This window comes from Monomorium pharaonis, chromosome 3 (genome assembly GCF_013373865.1).
Source record: "Monomorium pharaonis isolate MP-MQ-018 chromosome 3, ASM1337386v2, whole genome shotgun sequence".
Classification (NCBI taxonomy): Eukaryota; Metazoa; Arthropoda; class Insecta; order Hymenoptera; family Formicidae; genus Monomorium; species Monomorium pharaonis.
This window is the reverse complement of record NC_050469.1, coordinates 4,322,069-4,334,060: the sequence shown is the minus strand read 5'-3', so window position 1 is coordinate 4,334,060 and position 11,992 is coordinate 4,322,069. Positions and strand designations below refer to the sequence as shown.

Genomic DNA, 11,992 nt, shown 5'->3' with positions numbered 1-11,992 from the left:
CATTGAGAAATACTCATTTTCTAAAATTCTTTATGTAAAATATATACAGGTTTTTAGAACTGTGCACATATTTATATAAGTCTGAAGAATATGTATATAGATACTTTGTGATAAAATTTATTTCTTAAAGTATATATAAAGTATATATTCTTATATATTTCTCACAGTCATAAAGCAAATTATGTATGCTTGCAGAAATAATACATGTTGCTAATATTCCTGATTTTATGGGTTTTATAAATCCGAAAGAAAATTAAAAATTTATAGTACGAATGTAATTATTATCGTATAAACTGTAGCAAAGAAGAAATATTGAAAATTTCCAAAATAGAGCAAACATATCAAAAAGAAAGCATATCAGAAATTCAAAATTTTATATAAAAAACTCGTTTTTTGTTAAAAAATGTTTTTCATATATATTTATTGGCTGTGCAGATTCATGCAAAAAGGATATTTTTTTATATTATATTATTTTTTGATTCTCTCTAACATTGCACAGAATTTTTTCGTAATGGGAGCACTTTTTATTTAATATTCGACTGAATTATTATTGTTAGGATAATGCAGAAGTATTTTAAAATATTACAAATGTAATATTACGACATTACGCGTATCAATTGTACCATTAACATCCAGCAAGTACGCTTAAAATATTCTCAAAAATGCATTTATTTACTTTATACATGTCAATTTCCATGAAGATTGTTTTGTTTATTTATTAGTAACAATTTTTAGAGCTACCAGTTACAAAAAAATGATTTTGAGGAAAAACGATTTAAAATTTTTACTTTTTATACATAAAAAATTGTCTTCTTAGTCTTATAAATTTGCCACTTCTGTGAATTGTTATGTTATATTTTATACACATATTGTCAAGACCCTAAACTTAAAAAGAGCAAAAAAAAATGGAAAATTTTCAAGATTTAAATTATAAGAATTACATTCTTAAAATCCGTTGCATTAATCTAACTTAACTTTAAACTTGATTGAACTTACTTTTCATTTTTCTAATTCTCAGAACTAGAAAAAGATAGGAAATAGAAAGAAAGAAAGAACAGGTGACAACGTATATGTGTATAGAATCACAGGATTCACTGTGCAAGGCCTCCGTTGAAAGTATATATCGACGCCGCTAAGTGTGATGAGAACTTCGTTTACGCGCCGTTGCCGGGTGAATCACGGCGGCGCGTGAGCGGCGAGCGTCGCGATTGGCCAGCCAGTGCGTCCGTCGGCGCGCCGGATTGGCTGTCGCGGATTGTGTACGTGACGACCGCGCGGCGTCCGGGGTGAAGTGAGCCGCGATGTGGCCGTGCCTGGTCGCGCCGAGCCGAGCCGAAGTGAGCGGCGTGAGACCATTCGTACGCAACACGCGACGTCGGTTGCGCACAGCGGACGACGCGCGTCAGTTACTTCTTCTCACGCGAGTGCGAAACGCCGGTCGAAAACGATTGTTGCTCACGATCGAACGCGCGGGCGCGCATCTCGTTAAAATGTGATTTTCCCGCTTTTTTCTTCAAGATATTCTTTCTCTCTCTCTCTCTCCTATCTTCCTCCTCTACTTTTCTTTCTATCTTTCGACCGGAGGTGAAGGGAAGGAAAGCGCCGGCCGAATTTTACGCGAGGACTCGCGACCGACGGCGGCGAACATGACACTTTCGTGAGGAACCGCAGGTAATACATATAGTTTATTTATCTTATAAAAAAACATACTTCTGAAAAAATCACTTTTTCATCAACATCCTGGAAAAAATATAATATATGATGTAAAGATTCGATAGCTCACTGCGCGTGGCATCGCCATTTTGTCTTATCTTCAAAAACATGAATCTTTCTATTTCAATTTTTCCATTCTTTTGACATTCTTACGATCAAGACTAATTATGGTCAACTAATTATCTCTTTTACTTCAAACTCACATGTGATATTTAGCAGCGTCATTAAGCACCTTAAAAAGGGCATGGAGGGGCGATTGGAACAGCCGGCGATCGATTTCTGATTTTAAACATTAGTTTTTAGGCTGGTATTCACAGTCGGATCTTATATTTAAGATCATCTTAAGGATTGCCATCACAGAGTTGTATTAGGATCTTAAGTCATTATTTGAGACGATCTTGAAATAAGATTCGACTATGAATACCGGCCATAGAAATAAATTTCTACGGGAGAAGCTCGATTGCATTGTGAACGAATGACTGTCGTTGAAGTCGAGAAGACATTAATGGAGGGTATACGCATTGAGATGACGCATTATTCGAAATATAGAGATACTCGCCCGTATTGTCCAAGCGCGACGGTTTCAAATCGCCGCGCGCGCGGCGAAGCGCGCCGTTTCGATGTTTTCCTCACTGTGATTTCGCACGTATTTTTTGTGCCTTTACAACGAACTCAGCCGCTCGCGCTATTTTGTAAACTAAAGATGCATATCAAGGGCCGTATAATTAGCCTATTTTTAACATGGAAAAATTCTCGAAAATTTTCGGGGAAAACTGTTTCTTCTTCTTGCCATATTTTTTCACGTTTTTTTTTCTTAAAATGATTTTATCTCTCTTTTTATTGACTACTTAATGGTTTTCAACGTTTCTACCAAATTAAGAAATTTTAATAAACCAATAAATAAATAATTTATTAATAAAATTCACTGTGTCATTATCACAGTCGTTTTATGTATTTTTTTCGAGAAAATTAAATTTTTTCTCGTTTTTATGTTCTAAAAAATTAAGAACACACATTTACAAAATTAAATACGTTATTATCACATATATGCGTTTTTTTTAAGAATTTAAAAACCTAGTTTTCTTTCTTAATTTTATTTTTTTTATAATATAAGAACATTATGGATAAACATTTAATAATAAAAACATTTAACCGACAAAATATTTGATGTTATCGCATTTTAATGAAACATATATTAGATATTTTATTAGTTAAGGTACTCGTTTATCGTATATTATGTTTTTCCGCTTAGATATCTTTATATAGTAATTTTTATATTTCCTTTATTGTTTTGCTCAAGCCCGCCCGAGCGCTGCTTGATCATTTTGAGCGCTTGAAATTCAGAAAATGCATATGTAATGAAATGTAGAAACCGGTATCATTCTTGAATAACTTCGGATTCGATATTAGCCACACGGCTAAAAGTGCTGTTCGGTATGTAGAATCCGAGAATTTCGATGAATCTTGAAAGCGTGTGCGTAATATTATGTCGCATCAGTTATCTATATCTATTAGCGCGAAGTTGATTATTTTACTAGAAACTTGATACGAGACAGAATTTATATGACATAAAATAAATATCGAAAACTCTGTAGATAATTTTTAATTTAAGATAAAGTTTTATTATTTTTCTGCAACTGTAACAGAGAAAATTTTTAGAAGAAATTATCTATTTATTTATGTATACATATATGTGTGTATATGTACTATATTATTTATATTTTTTATATTTATATTAATTATATTATGCAATTGTGCATAAAACATTTTAATTAGATATAAAATATTATTGGCATTAAAGTAAAAGATCTTGAATTTTGGAGATTTGTAATCTAAATTTTACTCCAGCTCATATATCTATTTATTTCTACAATTTTTTGCGATTAATTTTGCAGGCTATATAATTATTGAATATATAAATTAACCCGTAATTCTAATTAATACTTTTATTGTATTCTAATTTTTAAATGCCATGCGTGTTTTTAAATAATATATCCTTGAAGTATTTGCAATTTTTAAAATATAGAGGTATACTATGCTAAAAAAAGATATACTATATTTCTACGTTTATTGTTTATATCAGAATAATTACGAAAGTGATTTCAATACTTACCAGAAAATATTGCGGTATCTATAAATAAAAAAAAACATTCGGATCGGAAATCTGTAGCGTGCACAATTTCAGATTTGCAATGACAATTTGAATGAATGGAACACAAAGCGCGAACAAAGCCAAAGCCAAAGAGAGCCAGTCGCTACTTCTGCACTCGAAACAATTTTTTTCATTCACACGATCCTGTCGGGTTGGTTAACTGCATATATTTTTCAAAGAAAAAATTGTATATATAAAACTGGGTCAACTCTTTTTCAACACAAATGTATAAATATGATATCTCTATAGGTCAACTGTTTCTTTCTTTTTAAAGATTGAGATAGAAAACAATATAATGTTTAACTTGAAAAAAATACAACTACAAATATCTGCGTACGCCATCGGATTGAATTATTATTCAATATTATTAATTGACACGCTTAAAATATATCTTGATTTAATTAACGTAATTTATGATTTTATTTTTATCTTATTTACATTGCAGATCCGTTTCCTTTGTCCGTTAAAAACGAGCGAATAATTTTTTTACGAGATGTAAAAAGCGCTAAATCATCATCACTTCCTGGTGAAGAGAGCTTTTTGGCGGGGCCGTACGTTCTCGGGAATTACAGCCACGGTCTCCACGGCCCATTGCATTGTCGCAATTCGTCGAGAAGCGGCGCGTTTTTCTCGTCATAACATTAATCTCACCGTACTTCCGGGAGATAGCCTGGATCGCGGCCGCGTTGCGAGTACGTTGCTCGATCGTGCTTAGAACCGGCGCGAGCTTTTTGCCCATCGACAGGTTGACCCTTTCGGTGCAACGACTCTCTAAAGGAAAATACGGATTTCTCGTGAGATTCCATTCCGCACACCGTCAACCGTTTAATACATCGCATTACCGGCGTCGGATTATCCATTAGGCGCATTAGGCATGCATTTTGCGTACGAACGGGCCGCGCAATTTGAAAACTAATATACGAGAACAAAATCCGTGCGCGGCAAAAAACTAGCGAATAAATTTGTAGCTACGGCTTATATTATTTTCCGCTTCGTGATCAGATGTTTAATATCTAGATAACTTACCGTATCTACCGTAAGATAGCATTTTGTAATTTACAGCAATTAAACTTTTGCCTCGTTAGATATTAAAATTGTTCTAATGTTATTTCTCTCTACCGATTAGCCGCCCATTACTAAAAGAATACATATCTTATTTTTGTTTGGGTTTGTTTGACTTAAAATTTTATTTTATTCTTTTACTAATATATTATTGAATATATTTTTGTCTGATTCTATCGCTGTAAGATTTATTTTTTATTTTATAATTTTTTAGAGCTTTTTATCATATAGTAACTCAAACAATATGATCGTATAATAAATTCGAACAGAACGACAGGGATAACAAAGCGTCCGATCAGAGAAATGTCCGCGATACGAAACCAAGGTATTGACCCTATCGTACGAAACCTACTTTACGTGACGCATACGTACTATGCGTTTGTCCATCAGTGGACTACTTTTTTTCAAGAGTATATCCCAGAGTATGTTAGAAATTTATAGTTAGCTGTTGCGTGCCCCCGGAGAAACTCTTACAAAGCAGCACTTTTTAAAATTAAACGTAGTATTTTATCAGATGATTGATCATTTGGATGTAACTTGAGTAATATTCAATTATATTGAGATGAAGGTCTGTCAGATCACGCCTTGTTGGCCCGCAAGTGTTGAATTCTCTACGTTGTCGTGATGAAGTTACTGATTGCGAAGTGCAAGAAAACCAAAAGCTCGAGGAGCTCAACAACGTCGCACTGTGTTCGCGAGGTGCCGATCTCAAGCTGATCGTCACACCGTGATGACAGATTATAAGAGACTTCTGTGGGCTCAAAGTGAACGATAGTCGACTCGATTCTTTTGAGCACGTATAAAATGTCTTTTATCTAGATGATTGAATCCTTTTTTCTCTCGATTGTTTTTAAATAATTTGATTGATAGAAAATTAGAATTAAACTAGAGAAATTTTCAAAATATCGACAAATAAATTTGTTTTTTTTTCGTAAATGTCTAAAAAATCCATAGAGATTACAGCTTGAACATTTATTATAAATGTCATAAAATGTGTTCACTTAAAATAAAATAAATATCTGTATTTATAAAAGAAGATAAATTATAATAATTATTATTTTAAGAATAAATTATTATTTTATATTATAAAACAGACAAATTTATTTCTGAAATATTCAAGATTTTTAAGATTAAAAAAAATTGTTTAATGAAAGTATTTGAGAGATTTTTATTAAATGTGAGTGGTTTGATCCAGCTTTAATTATTATTTTTATTGTATATTGTATATTTGACTCAATTTTTGTAAAAATAGCATTTATTTATTTTTAATCAATAAGCTTGAAAATAATCATAATTTTATTTTATTTTTATAAACAAAAAAAATATAATAACGATCTGCTATAATCACAATTATACATTTTTTTAATTAATGCATTTATTTTATGCTATTTTAAATCTCTTCGTTAGGGCATTATGTATTAACGACAATGTGGATACATATAAATATCTCATTTTATTACATATGTACACGCTGATGTTGACACGTAATAAAATGCTGTACATAAAGTACTATCATAATAACATATTTAACGAAACTTTGTAATCTTGATTGCTGTAAACATTATTAACTGTTCACTTTAATCGTGGAATTACAGTTATAGACGGTTTTTCCGTACGGAGTACCGTTTCTACCACACACGTATTATTATTATTAGTACTACACGTTTATTAGCACTATAGGTTTTTCATGTTGATTACAGATAGTTTTCTTTCGGATATACGGCGTGTTTGGAATTACAAAACACATACAAACACGTACCATATTACGTCTCAAATATTAGGTATCAAACTTGTCGAACACAATCGCCCTATTTTACGATTATGTCGTCAAGGCTGAAACTACGTTCGATGGTTTCTAAAGAACCTAGATCGAAAGATACGAATTAGTCATTTATAAAATACGAAAACCTCAATAACTCTGCGTTACTTTTTATTCTTTTATTACATTATTATACAGTAAAGAATATATAGAAGGAGAGTTTCTACGACCAAGAAAGTTGACTCTAAAGTTGTCAAGGAAATGACAATGTGGATGACAGTGCGTATTTAATAAATATATCGGGAACAAGAAATAAGGATAATTTGCGTTTACACGTGTAATATTTTATTTATGATTAAAATACCCTACTTATATTTTTTATAAACTTTATTATGTTGTTTGTAATAAAATTTTAATTTTGATAATAAAGTTTTAAGTTTAACATTAAAAACTATTGCAATATTATAAGTTATTAAGATTTATTTTACATTGATAATTAATGCATTTTAATTAATTAAGCTAGAAATTTGAACAAATATTTCGTAAATATTACTGTTAATAATACAGCTTGCTTGTAATGATAAACTTGTTACGTGTAATGATAAATTCATTTAATGTCTATAAGTGTGATTTTTAATATGTAAGAGGAGATTTAATGTGGAACCACTTCATAGAGTCGTACATGTAATTATTCGCAATTCTACAGAATGCTTTAGTAACTAAGTACTATGCTTGTAGCTTCTTATCTCACAAAAGTGCGGTGTATAGTCTTTTGATGCAATTGAAAGTTTTAACTTTAAGGCAACGAGTATAAAGTCTTGAGTAGCATAATCGATATCACGATGCGTATCATCTCCATGTTATATCCTCTGCTCACAGGAAAACTTGTCTATAGATTGTAGTTACGATGGTTTACGTTCTACTTTGCCACGTCATTCGCGATGTAAATTATGAGAAGATAATCATTACTTTAATACTACATTATAGTTCTACATAATTATATGTGTCTGATACAAATTCTTTTGAAAATATTATGAATCAACTGTGCACATTTGTTTTTGTTTTTTTTTTCATCAATTTGTGTGGTCAATTTCTCTTTACTGAATATATGTATACTGAATAATGAAACTCTTGTTTTCTAAATGTAGCAACGTTCTATATTTCAAAGCTTATACAAATTATGATCAAATTATGAGCAGGCGAAGGCTTTATAAACTGCAACGTGTGCAAAAAGTCCAGCAACAGCGATGCCCTAATCAAACTGATGAGAATATTACTCGGTTCGGGTCTCATCAGAGCCGGTTAACCGTGTTAGGAACTTTTATAAATTTTGCTTGCCATGATTGCGTTATTATAAAATAGAGTAGTCAGTCACGCGCGCGCGCGCACGAGGGAGAGTGAATTTATCCGCACAGGGCAGAGTGTACTTTGGGGTTGAAATAATGTAATACAGAAACGCGGGCGTCGTGTGTTCCGCGCTTCCGCGCTGTTTCGTTCGTGGCAAACTTTTCCCGGATTCGGCCGAGACTGGGGCGCGGTGGCGCCTATTTATATCGCACCCGTTAAATTGTCTGCGGTATACATCCACGACGGGTCCAACAACTACGGGGCACTTCGGTCGGCCGAATCGTCGAATTAAAAAGGGCTACATCCTTGGCGGTTACGGCGGAGAATCGATCTCGCCTCGCGTCGGCCTCAACTCGCCGAACTCGCTAATTGCCGGAATTACCGAATATCTGCGCTTGGGGCGTACGATCACGTTGCGATGTAACGCATGCAATTATTGTAAATCAACTTTGATTAACGTTGCGGACTCTGTTACATCTGCCGCAGCGTTGTTAACGCTGTGATTTAATGAGTTATAGAGGTGAAGTTTCTGTAATTAAACTCTTATGATATTTGCACTGAGAAAAAGGATTGTTTAGATAACACGCAAAAAAGAGGTTTATTCTCTTTTAAGTAGATATCAAATTAATATATTACTGGTGATTAATTAATTGTTGTAATTGTTATTGTAATTATTGCAACAAATATGTACGTCTTCAGTTTAATTTATTGATTATTTTATAATACAATTGTAATTAATTGTGTCGACAGATCTTGCACTTATTACCGAAAACGCGGATTAAATACAGAAAATTTTATAAATCCAATTAATCAATTACAACATTTTACAATCTTGAATATAGGAGTATACAATCTTGATTTATTCTAAACATTTTGGTTTTATTTTTACAGACATTTGCGACAATAATTATTTCATATATACAACTTTCAATTTGAAGTTTTAGGGAACCGCTTTGCGTAAATTACGAATTAAAAAAAAATAGGATGAAGGATCGAATTCGAAACCGACAAATTACGAGTTTTTTTGTTGATTCATCCGTTCGATGTTTTGCATCCAACGGTATTTATCAGAAAACTCTGAAATTCTTAAGGAGTTTATTTTTTGTTCTTGTAAATCATGGATTTTCATGCAATTTTATTCAGGGAAATTTTTGGAATTTGGCTTAAAAATTTAAACTCTGTCATTTCCTTATCGACAAAATTCTTTAATAATTTTTTCTTGGTAGAGCAAAATTAATTATTAAATGCAGTATCACTTATATTCTTGTATGACTCGTGAGTTTTCATTTAAAAAATTATTGAAAATAGAAGACCTTTAAATCGCTGCGTGTATCTTTTGAATTCAACTTCCAGTGAGCTAGATTCGTATATGCCCTGTCAATCATTACATATTACATTTTGTCATGTTATTTCTTTTTAGTATTTTTTCAAATAATTCAAAACTTAAGAGTAACTTCTCTTATAATTGTGATGGAATATTAAAAGATGTGTAATCAAATAAGTCTATTTCAAAACTTTATTTTAAAAACATTCTAATCTTACCTGAAATTTTGAATAAAATTCGGAAATGGTCGTAGAATTCTCATTCTTTCATAAAATTTTAGTAAAACACCCTGATATCTCGTTACGCGGGGGAAGGACGTGTTGTTTTGAATGCGAGTTCAGAAATGATCGTAGGACAGTTCTCAGGTGACACGTCGGAGATGGACGCGTGGGCGCCGTCGGCGGTAAAGTGCAGGGCAATACGCGCGCCAGGTGTAAATAAAAACCGCCGTAAGCGCGGCCGACCGTAACAACCGCCCGGTCTTTTCTTCCGTGGTATTGTCAGCTGGCCGGCACGTTTGTCCCGATCCCTTTGTGCATCGACCGCGGTCTCAGCCATGGTTACCTTTCCCGAGCGGAGAGCCGGGATGCCCTCCCTATTTGCATAAGAATTCCGCGTCGCCGTCAAACGTGGCCCGCGACCCGCGACCCGCGGGAATGGAAGAGCTCTCTACGGCTGTGAAGAAACCGCGGGATCTTTTCACTTCATCCGGACGTGTCCCAGTTTTACGAGGCACCTAGCGTGCGAGACGCTCCGAATCGGCGGAGCGTATTGCGCCCTTCGAGCGTAAGAGCGCGCGCCGCGATCATACCCTTGCGAGCGATCGAGCGTGGAATGCGACAGAGTCGAAAGTTAAACATTTCGTTGTATTGCTTATTTTTAGACCGCAAAACAAAATTCCAAGAAAGTAAGCTGTTTATTTCCTTTCGGTTTTGTGAAACAATGTGTTTTATGTTAGACTAATCGGAAGCTGAACTGATCAATTCTGCGGAATAAAATTGCAGATAAAATTGAGGAATTTATAAAGCAATGTGCTCTAATGTGAAAATTATGAAATTTATTGAAAGCGGAACCGATCATCTTTCAAATTTTTTATTTTCAGATTAATCTGTACATTGTGTACAGATCGTTATATGCAATATTTAGTTTGTTATTTCTTTTTAGTATCTTTCTAAATTTGATTTTTAAAACTCAAATGGATTTTTTTGTGATCATATGATAAAGGAAAATTTATAATAGAATCATTAAAAGTTATAATAGAATAAATTTATTTCGAAGATAAATTTGAAAATTATTAAAAAAATAATCCATTCTTACCTGGAATTGTGAATAAAAACTGAGAAATCCGGAAATTTTCAAGGAATCTTTTAAATTAAATTTGAGTAAACACTTTCGTTAGAATGAAAACAGGTCTCTGGTTAACGTTTAGTCTACGGGCTAAACGTTAAAATTAGTATTGAGTTCGATGCACCAAGGCACGTTCCGCAACGTGCAACCGATAAGCGTTGATATTGGACACGTTAACCGGATACACTTAAAATACATAGATGTCGGTGGGCATCTGTTTCCATTGAAAACTCTCTTTAATCCCCCGGTAATCGTTGCAAGTTTATTTATGTTTATCAATGACGCATCAAACCTGTCTCGTTTTCTAAAATATTATTATGTGATCCTGAAAATATGCTTTACTTTCTAAATTGAAATCAGTGTCTTATTCATTAAAAGAATGGCCAATGAATAGTCTGACTTTAGTGCTACATTTATAACTATATTAATCATATCGTAATGGTCTCAATATGGATCCAATTTGTAAAATTAAACGTTTTATGGGCATACATGAATTAATAAAATTACAAAAAACTTTGTAATTATTTATAGTATTTATTGTAATACAAAATCTTTCTTAATTATTATTGATATTTAAGAAAAAGTGCAGGAATGTTATTTTTAAGTAATCTTTCTTTAATGAGTTCTCTAAGTATCTCTTTAATTATTTCCAAAAATTATAATATTCTTAGTAGATTGTATTTAGTACATTAAACATACAACAACGAATTAAACAATATATTAATGTATACATTAACATATGTTTAAAATTGTGCGGAATTATAATTGGGATTTATTGTACATATAAACATTTTTACGCATTTTTCCAAAATTTATAATCGATTTATTGAATACATAATGATCGATTCTTATACTTTGAAATTATAATATTGTATTTACTCTTTACATTAACATTAACAATTTTTTTAAATGTTTGTTCATTGAATTAACACGAATTAATGAATACCATTTTAAATTTAAATAACCCATAATTAAGAACGTTACCTTATATGCACCGTATTTTTAGTGATAATACACTGGACTCCGATTGGTTGAGAGTACTTTTTTTCTTAATCGGAATTATTGAAAAACAAATGAAGTTGTTACCAATAATAGTTTTATGTGTATTAGCAAGATTTTGAAATTAAATTTAGAGAGTATATGAGGTATCCTGAGTTCCTTAACTATTTAGGTTTAATCTTTAAACGTGTTCCATTTGAAAATTAAAATACGAACAGCTTGTTGTGTCTCGGAAGCTATAATGAGCTTTCGAAGCTCGCGAGTTTTCGAACCTCCGTGACTCCGGACA

At 32.6% G+C, this 11,992-nt stretch overlaps 1 protein-coding gene across 2 annotated transcripts in view; it reads left to right on the top strand.

Annotated features, from left to right (window-relative positions):
* The first annotated feature begins 1,325 nt into the window (after positions 1-1,325).
* Positions 1,326-11,992, top strand: part of LOC105839521 — a 35,592-nt gene continuing 24,925 nt past the window's right edge. The window contains exon 1 of one of the 2 annotated variants that reach the window (XM_012685904.3): positions 1,326-1,671. The gene's annotated coding sequence lies outside the window, so the exon portion shown is untranslated. The remainder of the gene's footprint in view (positions 1,672-11,992) is intronic. The other variant, XM_012685902.3, reaches the window with a different exon arrangement.